Source organism: Gekko japonicus, unplaced genomic scaffold (genome assembly GCF_001447785.1).
Source record: "Gekko japonicus isolate JY-2015 unplaced genomic scaffold, Gekko_japonicus_V1.1 scaffold939, whole genome shotgun sequence".
Taxonomy (NCBI): domain Eukaryota; kingdom Metazoa; phylum Chordata; class Lepidosauria; order Squamata; family Gekkonidae; genus Gekko; species Gekko japonicus.
The window spans coordinates 430045-450260 of NW_015174301.1; positions in this window are offsets into that span (position 1 = coordinate 430045).

A 20216-nucleotide genomic window follows, 5' to 3' on the forward strand; every position below is an offset into this window, starting at 1 on the left:
GAGGCGCTGCCGATTAGCCCTAATTGTTCCTCCAAAGCATGGATGCCGCTAAACGGCAGTTTTGCTCTTATTCTATTCCATCTACATGATCTTCTGCTGAACTGAAGTGACGGCTGAGTCTAAAATACTGCTGCCCTGAGCCACAGAGGGACCGGTGCCAGCTGTCCCACTGTGGCTTCTACTGACCTACAGGGAAAAATTCCATCTGAACTGCTGAGCTGTTTCTGCTGGCGGCCACGAGGGGTCAGGATTCTAGTATTGCAATTGATACCTTAGGAACGTCCTCGAAGGAAAGGATCTCTGGGAGGTGGGCAGGCTGCTGGACCGGGCAGAGGTTTAGTTCGGAAGAGGAATGTGCCCATATGCCCCCCTTTTCCATAGTTTGCTTTCATGTGTTGTCACTGTTGACCTTTTTTGTTTTGCTGGTCTTAGAGGCTGCCTCTCCCGATTTTTGTGCATCGCTTCTGTGCCTCTGGTGCAAAAAGAAAATATCGAAAAACTGTTTAGCGAGGATAACTTGGCACGAGAAAACGGAACGGTAGACAAACCAAATACACGCTGGACTCGAGACGTGGGATGGAAATGAAGGAATCGCAAGTCAAAGTGGCAAGGATGAGAAACCCAAAACGATCCTTGTATATGTGGAGATCCATTGCTTCTAGGACTGGCAGGTCTGGGTTGGGAAATACCTTGGGGGTGGATCCGGGAGAGGGCGGGGTTTGGGGAGGGAATGGGCCTCAGCAGGGTACAAGGCCACAGAGTCCACCCTTCGAAGCAGCCGTTTTCTCCAGGGGAGCTGATCTCTGTCAACTGGAGATCAGTTGTAAAAGCAGGAGATCTCCAGGCCCCACCTGGAGGCTGGCATCCCTAGTTGCTTCTGACATGGCCACCCTATGGATTAGGCAAAGGTAAAGGTTCCCTTGCTCGAAAGCCAGTCGAATCCGACTCTAGGATTGCGGTGCTCATCTCCGTTTCCAAGCCGAAGAGCCAGCGCTGTCCGAAGACATTCCCGTGGTCATGTGGCCGGCATGACTAGACGCCAAGGCGCACGGAATGCTGTTCCCTTCCCACCGAAGCCGTACCAATTTATCTACTTGCAATTTCTTGCTTTCGAACTGCTAGGTTGGCAGGAGCTGAGGCCAGAGACGGGAGCTCATTCCGTCATGCAGCACTCGGGTCTTGAACTACCAACCTTCCGGGCTGCAGTTCAGTATCTTAACCACTTGAGCCACCGCAGCTCCACCCCATGAATTTCTGTCCTCCAACACAAATTTAGAGTCCAGTGGCACCTTTAAGACCAACAAAGGTTCATTCCAGGTATGAGCTTTCGTGTGCATGCAGACCTTGTCAAATACATTGGAAAGGAAGCTAGATTTCAAACTTATAGATTTCAAACACCCTTTCGTTAACAGCCTCGCTCAGGTCTTGCAAACGAAGGGCCGTGGCTTCTTTTATGAAGTCCATCCATTTCATGTTGGGTCTTCCTCTTTTCCCGCTGCCTCAGTGGCATTAATTCCAACAGACACCAGCCCCCCAAGCTGCTAAAGTGGTGATGGGCTGCTCAGATTGGTGGTGCCTTTGGGTAGATCTGCATCATCTTGTTAAGGCAGGAGGCAAAATCATACTATGTGTACCCAGCTAGAGGAGGTGAAGCAAATCTTCGCAGTCTTCTGTTTCCCTGTGTTTCTGAGCAGATGTGGGATGTTAAGATGTTACGTCTCCATTAGGCAGCATAGCCTGCAGCCGACTGACTGAATGGTCACACCCAGGAGGTAATATGTCATTTGGTGTCGAACATGCGGCCCGGGGGCCGGATCAGGCCCCCAGAGGGCTCCTGTCAGGCCCGCAGTGGAACTGGCTGTCTTCTGCTGCTTCTTCCAGTTCTTCTGCTGCTGTGTCATCGCAGGTTTGCAGCTTACAGACACACACCTGAACAGCATACTCAGGATTGCAGCGGCACAGACGTTTTGATGCAATAATTCAGAGCGAGAGGTGTCAGCGATCGGACACGGTTAAATAAACAAAATATCGCAAGAGTGCTGATGTTTTAAGCATGTTTTTATTTTAAGTTTAAAAAAAACCCGCATTGTGTTCGGGTCCTTTATAAAGTTTATATCTCCGCTGCCTGGCATTACATTTTATGACACACCTGACCCGGCCCAACAAGGTCTCTTTCATGTCAGATCTGGCCCTCATAACAAATGAGTTTGACACCCCTGGTCTATACGGACCTACCTAAGATAGAGCCAGCATGGTGTCATGGTTAGAAGTGGCAGACTCTGATCTGGAGACCTGGGTTTGATTCCCCACTCTCCTCCACGCGAAGCCTGCTGGGTGACCTTGGGCCAGTTGCAGTTCTCTCAGCCCCATCCTACCTCGCAAGGTCCCTGTTGTGAGGAACAGAAAGGGAAGGTGATTGGAAGCCGCTCTGAGACTCCTTAAGGTGTAGAAAAGCAGGGTATGAAAACCCACTCTTCTATCTACTAGGAAAAGTCATCAAGAGAGGAAGCAGCTGGCTGCTTCATTTGAGTCTAACCAGGGGTCATTTCCTGCCGGAACGCACAGGAGCGGAGCTCCGGCAGTAAAGAGCCCAGGGGGCGGACACACGCAACAAGCCCCACCCCCTGCTCCCAGCAGCCCTCAGTCAGAGCAAGAAGCAGCCAGGTAAGCTGCAGAGCCCGGCCCCCTGGTCCAAAACAGTCCAGTGGCACCTTTAAGACCAAGTTTTATTCAGGTACAAGCTCTCCCTCCTCTGTGAGGACAGATCTGCACGTTCCCCCCCCCAATAGCTAGCAATCCGAAACAGTCCAGTGGAGCCTGAGCGGTGGGTGTTGCCTTCTGACACACTTCCGATGATGTCAGGGGGTGTGGTGTATGCAAATAGGTTATGCTAATGAGTTATGCTAATGAGCTCCTGCACCTCTTTTTCTACGAAATGACCCCTGAGTCTAACACCTGTTTTAAATTCCTGGAATAATCATTCTGCAAAAGAATGCTTCTGAGAATGTGCAGAGAGCCTTTCCTGAGTAGCCACAAGTGTCCTCTGTGATGAGGGAGGGAAAGGATACGCGGAGCGGCAGGCATGAACCCTGACACTTCTTGGTTTGGAAAATGAGTGTTTGAATGCTACTGGATATATAAAATTCTTCTGAGAAAGGGGGCCCAGTAACAGCTGCTGTGCTGCAGCCACCCTCGGTTATTTCTTTCCAGGACGTTGCTGTTCAGGAGTGATGTTGCTTTAACAACACATCTCTCTAGCTGAAAAGTGGTGACGCCGGTTGTGTTGACAGAAGCACTCCACCTTTGACGTGGGACAAAAGCCTGCCCTTTATCAAGCAGACCAGATGCAGCTGGGGGGAAAGGGGTAGGTCCTGTTTTCTTTATCTTTCCTTGTTCCCGAAGCCAGGGGACTCCTGCAGCCGCTGGTTTTCTGCGTCTGCAAATTGAACGCCTCACCTCGCCCTTGAAAGATTGTACAGGAGTTTGCAGATGAAATGAAGCACACCTTTCCAGATGTTGAAATGATGTTGTCTTACTGCCCTGGTTCTCCCCCCCCCTTTTGAAGAAGAAGAAGAGCTAGTTTTTATAGCCGGCTTTTCTCTGCCCTGAGGACTCTCAAGGCAAACAACAGGGACCCCAAGCGTATGTAGTATGCAAAAATATAAACCGCAAGGGCAGACCATCAAAACATATACAACTTTCACAAGTAAAACAGTAGGCATCAGTCTACTGCAATATAATAACGATAAACTGAGGATACAATAGAAGTGGTGGTCACAGTTCAAAAACACTGTTTGCAAGTTCAGAACACAATTTGATGATAGTGGAAAAAATCCAACAGGAGACTCCTCTATATCCTTTGAATATAATAGTGTCCAAAAGCCCTCAGAGTCCACATAAAAGGCAGAGGATGTCCCAAAGCACAAACAAACTTCTAACAGCCGAAAACACCCTTCCCAGGTACGCCAGGCGTTTCAAAGCAATCTTCTTCAGTTCTACGGCTGAAAATGGAGCCCAGTTTCCACACTAATGTAGGCACAGCTCATATCTCAAATGGAATCTGTGGTTCTCAAAGGTTACAAACCTCCTGCTGTTAATAAGTGCTTCATCCACAAGCTACTGTGTTATTGTATTGCAGTAGACTGATGTCTACTGTTTTACTTGTGAAAATTGTGTGTCTTTTGATAGTCTACCCTTGCGGTTTATATTTTTGCATACTAAGGACTCTCAAAGCGGCTTACAATCTCCTTCCCTTCCACTCCCCCCAACACGCACCTTGTGAGGCAGGCGGGGCTGAGAGAGTTCTGAGAGAGTTCTGAGAGAGTGGTGACTGGCCCATGGTCGCCCAGCGGGCTTCATGTAGAGAAGGAGTGGGGAATCGAATCCAGCTCTCCAGATTGGAGTCTGCTGCTCTTAGCCACTACACCATGCAGCCCGCTGTTCAGACATGAAACAGGTGACGCTGTCCCTGTTCCTTTATCTCCGTGCCAGGAACCCTTTCTCTGACCGCTGTGAAAACCAGAGGAGCTAGAAAAGGGACCACTGTCTTTATTTACAGAATCTATATCCCACCACTCTGCCCTTCCAAGGGCCACCGAGATGCCTGACAACTTAAAACATACATGACAAAATCGTGTTTTAAAACCATTCAAATCAACGCCCCTCCCCAAACACGCATCATTAAAACGTTTAAAAAGAGCCTTAAAACATGTACAAAACATAAAAATGGCAATTAAAACACTGTTTAGGAAGGAGGTATCACTGAGGGGGAATGCCAAACGAAACAAACAAACAAAAAAGTGTTCACCCGCTGGCGGAAGGTGGCAACAGAAGGGGACAGACAAATCTACCCGAGGTTTGGGGCCACGACAGAGAAGGTCCCTTTCCCAGATTACCACCTGCCTGATTCCAGGAGATAGGGGCAGGGGTCATTTCCTGCAGGAGCGCACAGGAGCGGAGCTCCAGCAGTAAAGAGCCCAGGGGGCGGGCACATGCAACAAGCCCCACCCCCTGCTCCCAGCAGCCCTCAGTCAGAGCAAGAAGCAGCCAGGTAAGTTGCAGAGCTCCCCCCGGCCCCCTGGTCCAAAACAGTCCAGTGGCACCTTTAAGACCAAGTTTTATTCAGGTACAAGCTCTCCCTCCTCTGCGAGGGCAGATCTGCACATTCTCCTCCCCAATAGCTAGCAGTCCAAAACAGTCCAGTGGCACCTTTAAGGCCAAGTTTTATTCAGGTACAAGCTCTCCCTCCTCTGCGAGGAAAGATCTGCACGTTCCCCCCCCCAAAAAATAGCTAGCAATCCAAAACAGTCCAGTGGTGCCTTCTGACACACTTCCGGTGATGTCAGGGGGGTGTTGCATATGCTTATGAGTGTTGCTAATTAGTTATGCTAATGAGCTCCTGCACCTCTTTTTCTACGAAATGACCCCTGGATAAGGGCACCTGAAACAGGAGCGCTGAGGATAACCATAGTGTTCAGGCGGGTTCATAAGAGAATAGACAGTCCTTTGGGTATGTTGGTTGCAAACTGCATAAAGCTTTAACAGTCAGGACCAATAGAAGGGCAAGATCAATAAAGAACATATAGCCAGTGTTCCCTCTAAGCTATGCGGGTGAGTGGCCGCTCATTGGCACAGGAAGCCCCGCCCAGCAGCAATCTAGAGCGGCGCAGGGTCTTGCACTGTGCATTGTCCATTTTAAGATTACAGTGATGCTACTACATTGACATAAATAATATACTACAACAGAGACCCTAGTGTATCTTATTCATTATAGCAGGAAAGCCAAAAGAACATTACACGTCTAGTAGAAAAGTCCACAGCCACAGAGACAGGTTTCAGTGCTGTAGACTATCATGCTTCTAATGAGAGGCTGATGAAGCAGGGCTATTTTTGGGCAGGAACGGAGTTCCGGCTGGCTCCCAAGTTGGCCACGCCCAGCAGGAACTCATTAGCATAATAGGCCACACCCAACAGCAGGAACTCATTAGGATTGGCTACAATTAGGGGTGTGTGGCCTAACAGGCAAAGGAGTTCCTGCTACAAAAAAAAAGCCCTGGTTTTGTCAACAAACAAGGTAAAGAGAATAAGAAGCAAAAGGTGGGTGTGGCTGGATGACCACACTTCTGGTAACATGTGGGTGCGGCCTAATATGTGAATGAGCTGTGCTGTCAGGGGTGTGGCCTAATATGCTAATGAGTTCCTGCTGTTGGGTGTGGCCTATTATACTAATGAGTTCCTGCTGGGCTTTTTCTACAAAAAAAGCCCTGCTGATGAGAGATGCAGCAGTCGTCAGTGATGAAAGAAGCAGCAGGCTGTTATGCTGTCCAAAAAGAGATACAGCAAGCCTCAAAGCGACACGCCTCCCAGGCAAAAACTGCGTGTTTCAAGGGAGTCTTCTTCAGGCAAAAGTATTTTTCCTGGAACGAAAGCTCACAATGCTACAAGGCACAAGTCAACAATTCCATAGAGAGGGCTTCTCCGGTTTCCACGTTTGCTCAACCTTGCCGCGTTTCTCGTGTGTTTTGTTGCATTTTAAGATTACAGCAGATATTGTGCTCAGGAAGTGAACTGCTCTGCTCAGTGGGGGGAGGGAATTAGAGGGAAACGTTGCCGGTAGGCATGTACCAATTGCAATGTGCACCCCGACTAGTTGCAGCCGCTCCTGGATAAACTCACGGACGCTGCGCCTGTGCTTGGGGTTGCCAGCCTCCAGGTGGGGCCTGGAGATCTCCCGCTTTTACAACTGATCTCCAGCTGACAGGGATCAGTCCCCCTGGAGAAAATGGCTGCTTTGAAGGGTGGACTCTGTGGCACTGTACCATGCCGAGGCCCCTCCCCTCCCCAAAACCCGCCCTCTCCTGGATCCACCCCCAAAGTCTCCAGGTATTTTCCAACCTCGACCTGGCAACCCTAACCAGTGTTCCCTCCAGGGCTTTTTTGGTAGAAAAAGCCCAGCAGGAACTCATTAGCATAATAGGCCACACCCAACAACAGAAACTCATTAGCCTATTAGGCCACACCCCCATGTTACCAGAAGTGTGCTCATCCAGCCACACCCACCTTTTGCTTGTTGTTCTGTTTACCTTGTTTGTTGTTAAAACCCAGGGCCTTTTTTTGTAGCAGGAACTCCTTTGCATGTTAGGCCACACACCCCTAACGTAGCCAATCCTAATGAGTTTCTGCTGTTGGGTGTGGCCTATTATGCTAATGAGTTCCTGCTGGGCGTGGCCAACTTGGGAGCCAGCCGGAACTCCGTTCCTGTGCGTTCCTGCCCAAAAATAGCCCTGGTTCCCTAACTCACACTAAGCTGAGTTAGTGTGAGCGAGCACACAGTTTTTTAGCCTCTGGTTCACACATTTTTGTCTTAGCTCAGAAAGGATGGCTCCAGAGCAAAGTAATTTATGCAGTAGCCAAATTTCTTGCTCGCCACTTTAATGCCAGTGGCTCAGAAAGTAGAATTTTTGCTCACAAGGCTCCACAGCTTAGAGGGAACATTGCTCCAGAGCAAACTAACTGATGCAGTAGCCAAATCGCCTGCTCACAACGTTAATGCCAGTGGCTCAGAAAGTAGAATTCCTGCTCACAGGACTCCACAGGTTAGAGAGAACGTTGAGTGTGCCTTTGACAGCATCCTGAACCTTTATTCTCACCCATAAAAGAATAGGAGGGTAAAGCTTAAGTCAACTTAAATTTGACTTATCTGGCTGCTGTTGAAGACACAGGATAGCCCCCCCCCAAAAAAAGTGTCAGCCCTTCTAATTATAACATGCAAATAAAAACCCCCCCCCCCCCGCAACAAAAGTCTGCATGGTCAAAGCAATGGTATTCCCAGTAGTCGTGTATGGCTGCGAGAGTTGGACTATAAGGAAGGCCGAGCGCCGAAGAATAGATTCTTTTGAACTATGGTGCTGGAGAAGACTCTTGAGAGTCCCTTGGACTGCAAGAAGATCAAATCAGTCAATCCTAAAAGAAATCAACCCTGGCTGTTCCCTGGAAGGCCAGATAATGAAACTGAAGCTCAAACACTTTGGCCAGCAACCCAATGAGAAGGGAGCACTCACTGGAGAAGAAGACCCTGATGCTGGGAAAGATTGAAGGTCGAAGAAGACGGGGACGGCAAAGGATGAGATGGTTAGACAGTGTCAGAGATGCAACGAACATGAAGTTGAGCCAACTTCAGAGGACGGCGGAAGACCGGAAGGCTTGGCGTGATCTGGTCCATGGGGTCGCGAAGAGTCGGACTCGACTGTGCGACTGAACAACAAAAAAACCCCGCTTCGGTTAACAGCCCCGCTTTGCTTTCTGCTCATCGTTGGATGCAACAATCAGGGCACGGAATGAACAAACAAAGACTGGAAATGACTCTTCCGCGCACCACCACCACCCCAATACATTTCTGACTCGAAGGAAGAAGAATGAGCTGGTTTGAGCCAGAGAAGCTGTTTGGAGGGCTTGCATGAATGCTTCTCTTGAAGGCGCTGCTGTTTTGGCTGCTGATGTAACGGATCCTGGGATTTCGTGGCTGCTCTGAGGACCCGAAAAAGGCATTTTTCCCCCCTCTTAAAGCATGACACTTCTGAGAGGCCCAGCCCTTCCGCAGAATCTCCCGCTTCCTCAATTGGCTGATGCAACCTGTCTGTGAAATGACAGCAGCCGCTGCTTGTTGGAAGCGGCCCAAAGACACCTGCGGGATGTGTGTGTGTGTGTGTGTGTGTTTAACGTCTCTTGGCCCTAGGGTTTTTTGTCTCTTATCTTACCTGCTGCTGTGGGAGCTATCTAGTGGCCCACGCAAGGACATAGATACGGACAATCTTCCAACTTCTAGAAGGGCTGAGAGCGTTCATACCCAGTGCCAAAGCACTGCCAAGGAAATTATTCCCCCTGATTCCAGACCAGTAACTTACGGGGTGTTGCATGATTTCCAGAAAGCCAGTGTGGCGTGGTGGTTGAGACTAGTATCTGGAAGACCCGGGTTCGAATCTTCATGTCATGTCATGGAAGCTCGCTGGGTGACAGATGAACTCATGAAGCTGCCTTCTACTGAATCGGACCATCGGTCCATTGAGGTCAGTCTTGTCTACTGGGACTGGCAGCGGCGCTTCAGGGTCTCAGGCGGAGGGTCCTTCACGTCGCCTCCTGCCTGGTCCTTTTAACTGGAGATGCCGGGGATCGAACCTGGGGCCTTCTGCATGCCAAGCAGAGACTCTTCCACTGAGCGACAGCCCCACTTCATGGCTCTCCAGGGTCTCAGGCGGAGGTCCTTCACATCACCTACTACCTGGTCCTTTTAACCGGAGATGCCGGGGATCGAACCTGGGGCCTTCTGCATGCCAAGCAGAGACTCTTCCACTGAGCGACAGCCCCACTTCATGGCTCTCCAGGGTCTCAGGCGGAGGTCCTTCACATCACCTACTACCTGGTCCTTTTAACCGGAGATGCCGGGGATCGAACCTGGGGCCTTCTGCATGCCAAGCAGAGACTCTTCCACTGAGCGACAGCCCCACTTCATGGCTCTCCAGGGTCTCAGGCGGAGGTCCTTCACATCACCTACTACCTGGTCCTTTTAACCGGAGATGCCGGGGATCGAACCTGGGGCCTTCTGCATGCCAAGCAGAGACTCTTCCACTGAGCGACAGCCCCACTTCATGGCTCTCCAGGGTCTCAGGCGGAGGTCCTTCACATCACCTACTACCTGGTCCTTTTAACCGGAGATGCCGGGGATCGAACCTGGGGCCTTCTGCATGCCAAGCAGAGACTCTTCCACTGAGCGACAGCCCCACTTCATGGCTCTCCAGGGTCTCAGGCGGAGGTCCTTCACATCACCTACTACCTGGTCCTTTTAACCGGAGATGCCGGGGATCGAACCTGGGGCCTTCTGCATGCCAAGCAGAGACTCTTCCACTGAGCGACAGCCCCACTTCATGGCTCTCCAGGGTCTCAGGCGGAGGTCCTTCACATCACCTACTACCTGGTCCTTTTAACCGGAGATGCCGGGGATCGAACCTGGGGCCTTCTGCATGCCAAGCAGAGACTCTTCCACTGAGCGACAGCCCCACTTCATGGCTCTCCAGGGTCTCAGGCGGAGGTCCTTCACATCACCTACTACCTGGTCCTTTTAACCGGAGATGCCGGGGATTGAACCTGGGGTCTTCTGCATGCCAAGCAGAAGCACTCCCGCCAAGCCGCCTGTCATACTCTTTCAGCCTCATCTACTCACAGAATTGACGTGAGGGTAAAATGGAGAAGAGGAGAAGGATGTAAGCCACGTTGGGTCCCCAATGGGGAGAAAGACAAGGTATAAATCAGGGGTGGCCAAACTGTGGCTCGGGAGCCGCATTCGGTTCCACAGGGCCTGCAAGACGGAGCTCTTCCACCAGGCTTTTAGCTAGGGTGCTGCCACCATTATAGAGCCCTGGCTCTTGGCTTTAACATCCAGCAGGAAGATCTTGAGCAGAAGGATTTTTAAAGAGTACACTGAAATAAGCCATCTTGAGTAACTATCTTCAGCACTTTAGGAAAATGTATTAATAATGGAATTGTTTTGTATGGTTTTATGTGGTTTTAACTGTATTTTGTGTACTGACTGTGAGCCACCCTGAGCCTGCATTGCGGGGAGGGCGGGGTATAAATGTGATTAATTAATAAATAATAAATAAATAAAATTTCACACATGTTGTGTGGCTCCCAGCAGGCTCCATATCTACTTGCTTTCTTTGTTTCTCTCTCTCTCTCTCTTTCTCCTCCTCCCTCCCCCGTCTATTTGCTTTCTTTATCTCTCTCTTTCTCTATTTCTTTCCACCTCTTTCATTCTTTCCACTTCTCTCTCTCTCTCTTAGACAAATAAATATCATTAGCAAACAAATATCATTATAAATATCTGTCTTTATCCCTTTCATTTTTGTTAGTCTCGTTTAATGTTCATGAAAAGCAAATTTGCATATTTCTCCATAAAGACGTGCATGCGATATTTGATCATGTCTTGCGGCTCTCAAACATCTGACATTACTCTATGTCGCTCTTATGTTAAGCATGTTTGGCTACCCCAGGTATAAATGAATTAAATAAATTCCAGCATTGAACAGGGGAAATCCTGATACAGGGGCACCCGTCCCTTAGAAACTGCTTAGTTTTGTTACTTGTTAGAGTTAGAGTTGTCACACTGCAGGTTCAACTCCACTTCCTATGTCCCTAGAAATTAAACCTCCGTGCAGCACCAGTGTTACGTAATAGTTAAGAGAATCAAAACAGGATTTAGGAGACCCGGGTTCTAATCCCCACTCTACCGTGGGTGCTTGCTCAGTGGCCTCGAGCCCATGGCTCTCGCCAGGGCTTTTTTTGTAAAAAAAGCCCAGCAGGAACTCATTAGCATAATAGGCCACACCGAACAGCTGAAACTCATTAGCATATTAGGCCACACCCTGACACCACAGCTCATTAGCATATTAGGCCGCAGCCCTGTGTTGCCAAAAGTGTAGTCATCCAGCCACACCCACCTTTTGCTTCTTATTCTGTTTACCTTGTTTGTTGTCAAAACCCAGGGCCTTTTTTTGTAGCAGGGACTCCTTTGCATGTTAGGCCACACACCCCTAATGTAGCCAATCTTAATGCGTTTCTGCTGTTGGGTGTGGCCTGTTATGCTAATGAGTTCCTGCTGGGTGTGGCCAACTCAGGAGCCAGCCGGAACTCCATTCCTGTGCGTTCCTGCCCAAAAATAGCCCTGGCTCTCGCTTAGCTTAGCCTACCTCACAGGGTAAATGTGAGGATAAAACTGAGAAGTCGAGAACAACGCAAGCCACTTCGTGTCCCCGTTGGGAAGAAAGACAGGGTGTCAAATAAGTAAAATGGCAAAAGGATGGCACCATTTGCTGAGCAGTTTGGGTTAGAACAGATAAAAATTGCTGAGCAGTCGGGTTAGACCAGATAAAAGGGGAGTCCTTCTTCACCCAAAGAGTGGTTAACACATGGGATTCACTGCCACAGGAGGTGGCGGCAGCTACAAGCATGGACGGCTTCAAGAGGGAATTAGATAAGCATATGGAGCAGAGGTCCATCCGTGGCTATTAGCCACAAGGTGTAGATAGGGACTCTCGGTCTGGGGCAAGTGATGCTCTGTATTCTTGGTGCTTGGGGGGGCAGCGGTGGGAGGGCTTCTAGTGTCCTGGCCCCACTAATGGACCGCCTGATGGCACCTGATATTTTTGGTCACTGTGTGACAATGTTGGACTGGATGGGCCACTGACCTGATCCAGCGTTGGCTTCTCTTATGTTCTTATGTCAGTGATGCTTTAGGCTGGTCCTACATTGGGCAGGGGGTTGGAGTAGATGGTCCGTATGGCCCCTTCCAACTCTATGATTCTATGATTCTATGAATCCATCAAAGAGGGCTCTAGACATGTGGCGTATTTGCGTCTGAGCGATCAAAAGGACAAGATCCCGTCAGTGTTCCCTCTAAGCTGAGTTGGTGTGAGCTAGCTCACCGTTTTCTAGCCTCCGGCTCACACATTTTTGTCTTAGCTCAGAAAGGATGGCTCCAGAGCAAAGTAATTTATGCAGTAGCCAAATTTCTTGCTCGCCACTTTAATGCCAGTGGCTCACAGAGTAGAATTTTTGCTCACAAGGCTCCACAGCTTAGAGGGAACATTGGATCCCGTTCTGTTTTGCAATAATCCACGAAGGCATTCAGATGTGAGGTACAATGTCACTTATAAACCCAACGTCTGCTGCAAAGCCTGCTGGCGGTTCCAGGCAGAGACGAGTTCCCTGAACACCTTGTTCGTCTAACCTAGAGCTTGGTCCCTTTATCGGGAAGATTAAACGTGCACTGAATGGAAAGCGAGGCCCCGCAGATCAAGGTGACAAGCACCTTTTTCCACGGTTCAAATCTGAAAACCAAACTCGAAGACAAAAGGGCCTGAGTCGCGATTAAAACTAAGCAACGGAGCAAACAGCGTCAGGTGCCAAAAGGGCCTCTCTTAATACTAGCATCATTCATGTCAGCGTGCTTTATCTGTAACATAGGTAATGTTTCCCCAAGAATGCATTTGGAGAAAGGTTGTTTTCAAAGGAACAAGGCCAGACAAGCTGGATAATTTCCCTTTTCCCCTTGCTCCTTAGACAGTAGGATTGCCGGTGATGAAAAGCTCTTGGTAGATGGACATGGAAGAGTCGATAATGCAACAGCTGAATACACCCTGGAGGGAGGATTTGGAAAGCCAGAGGTTGACTGTGGATGACAGCAGAGCTTCCCTTTCTTTTAAAAAAGAAGAGATTGAGGACCGCTTAGAATGTTTTCTTTCTTTTGTGCCACCAGCATGTAATTTTGAACTGTAACGCTAGGGTTGCCAACTCCAGGTTCAGAAATACCTGGAGACTTGAGGGTGGAGACTGAGAGAGCAGGGTTTAGGGAGGAAAGGGGCCTTGGTAGGGTTTAACGCCATGCAGTCCACCTTTGAAGGCAACCATTTTCTCCAGGAGAAGCAGAATAAGCAGGGCTATTTTCGGGCAGGAATGCGCAGGAACGGAGTTCCGGCTGGCTCCCAAGTTGGCCACGCCCATCAGGAACTCATTAGCATAATAGGCCACACCCAACAGCAGAAACTCATTAGGATTGGCTACATTAGGGGTGTGTGGCCTAACATGCAAAGGAGTTCCTGCTACAAAAAAAGCTCTGGGTTTTGACAACAAACAAGGTCAACAGAATAACAAGCAAAAGGTGGGTGTGGCTGGATGAGCACACTTCTGGTAACATGGGGGTGTGGCCTAATGTGTTAATGAGCTGTGCTGTCAGGGGTGTGGCCCAATATGCTAATGAGTTCCTGCTGTTGGGTGTGGCCTATTATGCTAATGAGTTCCTGCTGGGCTTTTTCTTCAAAAAGAGCCCTGAATAAGTATTTTAAATACATAACAAATAAGTGATGTGTGTAGTCTGGAGATCAATTGTGATTCCAGGAGATCCCCAGCCCCCACCTGGAGGTTGGCAACGCCATGTAACATAGGACCTGCAGAACCTGAGACCGTCACGCTGAACTGAGCCACACGTTAGGTGACTTGACAAAACAAAATAGGTTTACTTATTGAATTCATTTATACCCCACCTTTTTCTCCAATGGGGACCCAAAGCGACTTACACCATTCCCCTCTCCTACTTTTTAACCTCACAACAACCCTGCGAGGTAGGTTAGGCTGAGGAGGGAATGTGACTGGCCCAAGTTCATCCAGTGAGGTTTCATGACACAAGCGGGAATTTGAACCTGGATCTCCCAGACATTAGCCCAACACTCTTAACAACTGCGCCACATTTATCAAGCTCCTCATGCGTCACCCACACCTGGCTGGAGATAGATCGCAAGTCCTAGACGCCTGCAGTAACACACACACATGCACTGGTCCCTGATCCAAGGAGAATACATAACCCTCATAATATATATGAGGTTTGTGAATAGTAGAGAGTTACTGTCAGGTAAAGGTTGATACATATATGCGCACTCCAAGAGTTATGACAGTCATGGTCAGGTTTGTCTTATTTAATCGCGATTTGTTTGGTCCTTAATTAATTGAGCTTAATTTTCTATTTGAGTAGCTATGTTATATACATTTTTACAGAAAGAACTATTAAACCTGCATTCCTTGGATGTGTGTGCTTAAAAGTTTAAGACAGACCTCACACAACCCAATTATTTTGCCACACAGGATATCTGGAACGTGAGTAACTAATCTGAAAAAACTGTAGTTAAATTGTTTATTTTCCATATGTAAATTATTGAACAATTCTATTTTTTTTCTTTCTCAGGCCTTATAATCAACCTGCCTTGGCACAAACTCCTGTTTATACGTTATAGTGTGCATGTATATACAAAAATTTGACCACTGAGGAAGCCCTTGGAGGCCGAAATGTGTTTGGTCCTGTTTTAACATGGTTCAAGGTTATCAACCTAGATACATTTAATTATTGGTCCTGTTTTATTGGTTCAAGTTTTTTAACATAGAAATATCGAAATGTACCAGGTTATATAGATTCGGGACTTCTTAGTTCAAATATCTGCCACTTCAAGGGCAGATTGTGCCAATGTTTTTAAAGTATTGTTTTAGTGCGCTTTGTAATAAATACATACGTTTTGGTTGGATTCATTTCTAAAAAAAAAATTTTCTCACCCAACCTTTGGGTACCCAACCAGGGAGAATACATTCCCACATTTTGACTGGAGCAGCAGAGGAGAAGGATAACGGAACAGCAAAAGCAGGGGGTGGATGTGAGAAAATACAGAGATAAATACTCAGGGGTCTATTCAGTTGTGGATAAGAGTTGGGGGTTTGGAAGACATCACACCTGCATTGCAAATCCGGAAAACTGAAATGGGATTGCAAATCAGCCTCTCCCTGCACTGACAGGGATCAGTTCAGAAAGATGGTGCTGTCCTTTTGGAACCGCTTTTCTGTTTTTTACCCGCCTGCATCAGCAGCTGTAGCACCTAAGCCAGTTTGGTGTAGTAGTTAAGAGTGCAGACTCTAATCCGGGAGAACTGGGTTTGATTCCCCACTCCTCCACATGCAGCTGCTGGTGTGACCTTGGGTCAGTCACAAGTTCCCTCAGCGCTGTTCTCTCAAGAGCAGTCCTTGAAAGAGCTCTCTCAGCCCCACCTACCTCACACAAGGTGTCTGTTGTGGGGAGGGGAAAGGAGTTTGTAAACCGCTCTGAGACTCCTTTGGGTAGTGAAGGGTGGGGTATAAATCCATTTTCTTCTTCATCTTCATCTTCTTCTTGACTAACAAAATTTGTGCTAGGGTATGAGCTTTCCTGAGTCACTGCTCACTTCCTCAGATACCCTAACTTCTTCAATAGCAGGAGAAGCTGTCAGAAAGGCAGTAAGATGGCACATAGGACTTTGGCCAGAGCCAAAGATTTAATGGAACTGGCCCTTGCAGCTGTTTGCAACGTCTTCTCCATGACCCCAAAAATGGGCAGGGAGCGTACAGGCTACAGTTATGTGCTGTGGTGGGAAAAGGCAAGTATACACACTCAGTTCAGTTTATTAGGTTTAAGAGCCTATAGGCCACGCAGCATAAAAAAAAGAAAAGAATTTAATTTAAAATTTTAAACATTTAAAAAGACAGCATAACAGAAATGTGCCACATCTATTATACAGCTACTGCACAGAGCACTCAGCAGAAGTCTCAAACCTGTAGATTCCGAAAACGAAGAAAATTTTAATAGCCATTCCCTCAGGAACGTTTCTCTCGCGACTGCATGCTTTGGGCAACGGAAAAATATATGGGCGAGTGAGTCTACAGTTGCTAAGTGGCAGTCGCAGTAGCGTTAACTTGCTGGGATTCCCTGAAAACGACCCATCATCTGTGCAGATGGGGAATGTATTGCAGCGTGCCACCATATATGCTCTTCTCCAGGGGTCATTTCCAGAGGTCATTTCGGGGGGGATCGCGGGGGATCGCAGTTCCCCCGGGTGAGGTACGGGGGGCAGGGCACATGACGAAGCCCTGCCCCCTTCTTCCGGCCACCCTGCTTCCTGCCCTCATTCAGCCAGGAGGAGGCAGGAGAAGAGGGAGGGTAAGTTGCTTCCTCCCTGCCTCTCCCCACCCCTGCCTGCCTGGGGCCAGGGAGGGCCTTCGCGGGGCTTCCTTGCACTCCTGCCGGCCTTGCAGGTCCACCGCCAGGCCCCTCATGGGGCTCGGCAGTGGAGCTGCAAGGCCGGCTGCGGCGGCCGGGACCGTTGGGGGCGGGGTGTGTGGCCTTATGCCACACTTCCGGTGATGTCAGGGGGCGTGGCCTTATGCCACACTTCCGGTGATGTCAGGGGGTGTGGCATATGCTAATGAGTTATGCTAATGAGTTCCCCTAGCTCTTTTTCTACGAAACGACCCCTGGTCATTTCATAGAAAAAGAGGTGCAGGAGCTCATTAGAATAACTCATTCGCATAACTTATTTGCATATGCCACTCCCCCTGATGTCACCGGAAGTGTGTCAGAAGGTAACACCCACCGCTCAGGCTCCACTGGACTGTTTTGGATTGCTAGCTATTGGGGGTGGGGGAATGTGCAGATCTGTCCTCACAGAGGAGGGAGAACTTGTACCTGAATAAAACCTGGTCTTAAAGGTGCCACTGGACTGTTATGGACCGGGGGACCGGGGGGGGGGCTCTGCAGCTTACCTGGCTGCTTCTTGCTCTGACTGAGGGTTGCTGGGAGCAGGGGGCGGGGCTTGTTGCATGTGCCCGCCCCCTGGGCTCTTTACTGCCGGAGCTCTGCTCCTGTGCGTTCCTGCAGGAAATAACCCCTTCTCTTCTAAACTTAGGGACAGATAGTACATATAAATAATGTGGTATGTCAAATTTGACGGAGTACTTAATCCCCACATATAGTGGTGAGCATTTCCATGTGGCGTCCTTTTGTAACGCATTCCAGTCGTACTTTTTGACTTTTTCCTAAGACATGTTCAGAGGTGCGCTCTCGCTCAAATTAAGTCCTGAGGAAGGCTTCAGTGTTGTTAATGATAGCGACACTCCATCCGCAGCCCTCCGGACACCAATATACATTGGAGGATGATTACATCTACCCAGCCCCTCGGAAGTGGGGGCAAGTCACAGCTTAACAACATTGCAATGGGACCGAGGCTCTCCACTGATAATCCTCCCCCCTGTTTTCCAGGAAGCAGCTTGTAAGATCAAGCATCTGCGCTGCACCCAGCTTTAATAACTTTTTATTATGAAATATATATATATTTACACTTTTGATTGAAGGGTACGGTTGGGATATAATTTGCCCTCTGAATCTTGTTGGTGCCAGAGAATTAGGAAAGTGTGAGGCCGGGGACAGGGCTAAAAAAATGCACGTGGGTTTGCGGCAAAGGAGAGCTGTGTCCTAGCAAGAAGGGGAACGTTATGGCTGCGATTGTGTAAGGGGTGTGCATTTTTCTTTGTTAAATTAGAAATAATTAAGATGGAGGGGGGGGGGAATACTTCTTGCTCTGTCTTGTGGAGAAAATTTCCTTGTCCCTAGAGCTAGGGCAAAGCTGGTAATTATGGAGGGATTGTGTAATTGTTGTGAAAACGTGGGCAATTAGGCAAGTGTGGGCCTCTTTGGAGCTCTTGGCAATCGGGCCCTGATTAAATGGCCTGGCAAGGGCTCGCAGCGGACTCAGGGGACAATGTCCCGACCCGGAGAAACCCATTAGAAGCCCATTGTGCAGGCGGTTGGACTAGACGACCAAGGTCCCTTCCAACACTATGATTCTACGCTCTATTTCCCCCTGCTCTGCGGAGAACTAAGACTCTACCAACCAAAGTTTTGGGTCTCAAGGCTTTCCAGGTAACAGGAGCCAGGAGATGATGACTCCTCCAGGTGGTTTAAGGGTTGAAAGTTACAACCAGTTCAACCGGAAGAGCTGCATGGCAAGGCCAGAGTTATGAAAGGTCAACTAGAACGTCAGAAGAGCCCTGCTGGATCAGACCAGTGGCCCATCCAGTCCAGCATCTTGTCTCACACAGTGGCCAACCAGTTCCTCTGGAGGGCCAACAACATGGCATAGAGGCTGAGGCCTTCATAAGAACATCAGAAGAGCCCTGCTAGATCAGACCAGTGAGGGTCCATCTAGTCCAGCATCTTGTCTCACAGTGGCCAACAGTTCCTCTGGAGGGCCGACAACAGGGCATAGAGACTGAGGCCTTCATAAGAACATCAGAAGAGCCCTGCTGGATAGGACCAGTGGCCCATCTAGTCCAGCATCTTGTCTCACACAGTGGCCAACAGTTCCTCTGGAGGGCCGACAACAGGGCATAGAGGCCGAGGCCTTCATAAGAACATCAGCCCTGCTGGATCAGACCAGTGGCCCATCGAGTCCAGCATCTTTTCTGACACAGTGGCCAACCAGTTCCTCTGGAGGGTGGACAACAGGGCATAAAGGCCGAGGCCTTCATAAGAACATCAGAAGAGCCCTGCTGGATCGGACCAGTGGCCCATCTAGTCCAGCATCTTGTCTCACACAGTGGTCAAATGGTTCCTCTGGAGGGCCGACAACAGGGCATAGAGGCTGAGGCCTTCCCCTGAGAAGCACATAAGAAGAGCCCTGCTGGATTCAGACTGGATCCATCTAGTCCAGCATTCTATTTTACGCAGTGGCCAATTTGTTCCTCTGGAGGCCCAACAACAGGGCGCAGAGGCAGAGGCCTTCCCCTGATCTTGCCTCCCGGTGCTGGGATTCAGAGGATGACTGCCCCTGATCACAATCAGTTCCCCTGGAGAAAATGGCTGTGTTGGAAGGTGGACTCTATGGCATTATACCCTGCTGGAGTCCCTCCCCAAACCCCACCCTCCCCAGGCTCCATCTCCAAAACCTCCAGATATTTTCCATCCCAGAGCTGGCAAACCTACAGAGGACACAACCGTTGCAAGATCAGAAGCTCTCCCTTCCAGATTTATTGTCAGCACAAGAAGGGAACTTCAAAAGCAGGAGGCTGGGGTCAGCCAGTTCTGGAGAGTAGAAGGGGGCCAAAGCTACGTGCACAGAATGCGTTTGCCTGGCATGGGTCGCAAGCGTTCATTAAGGAGCAATTAACTTTTCTGGTTAGTGCCAAATAGAAACACTGGCCTGTCAGTCCCCCACCTCGCCCCAAACAAATATCTCCAGAAAGGCTATTGTACAAAGGACTCCACCATTTTCAGGGGGGTAGACAGAGGTCCCCAATGTTTTTGAACCTGTGGGCACCTTTGGAATTTTGACACGGCATAATAGGCGTGGCCGCAAGATGGCTGCCAAAAGAGGCGGAGCACCGGGAAAGGCGTCTGTGGACACCACGACACTCACAGCACAGTGTTCCCTCTAAGCTGAGTTAGTGTGAGCTAGCTCACAGTTTTTTAGCCTCCGGCTCCCACAATTATTTTTGTTAAAATCTCCAAAAGCCAGTCAGAAGCCTTGCTGGCAAATGCCTCATCTGGCCCTGCTCATTCTCTAAAAGCAGTTGGCAGGCACCAGGAAAGGTGTTGGCAGGTGACTCGGTGTTCCCTCTAAGCTGAGTTAGTGTGAGCTAGCTCAGTTTTCTAGCCTCCGGCTCACAACATTTTTGTCTCAGCTCAGGAAGGAGGGCTCCAGAGCCAACTGATTTATGCAGCAGCCAAATCGCTGGCTCACGACTTCAAGGCCAGTCGCTCACCAAGGAGAGTTTTTGCCCACAAGACTCCACAGCTTAGAGGGAGCACTGCTCACAGG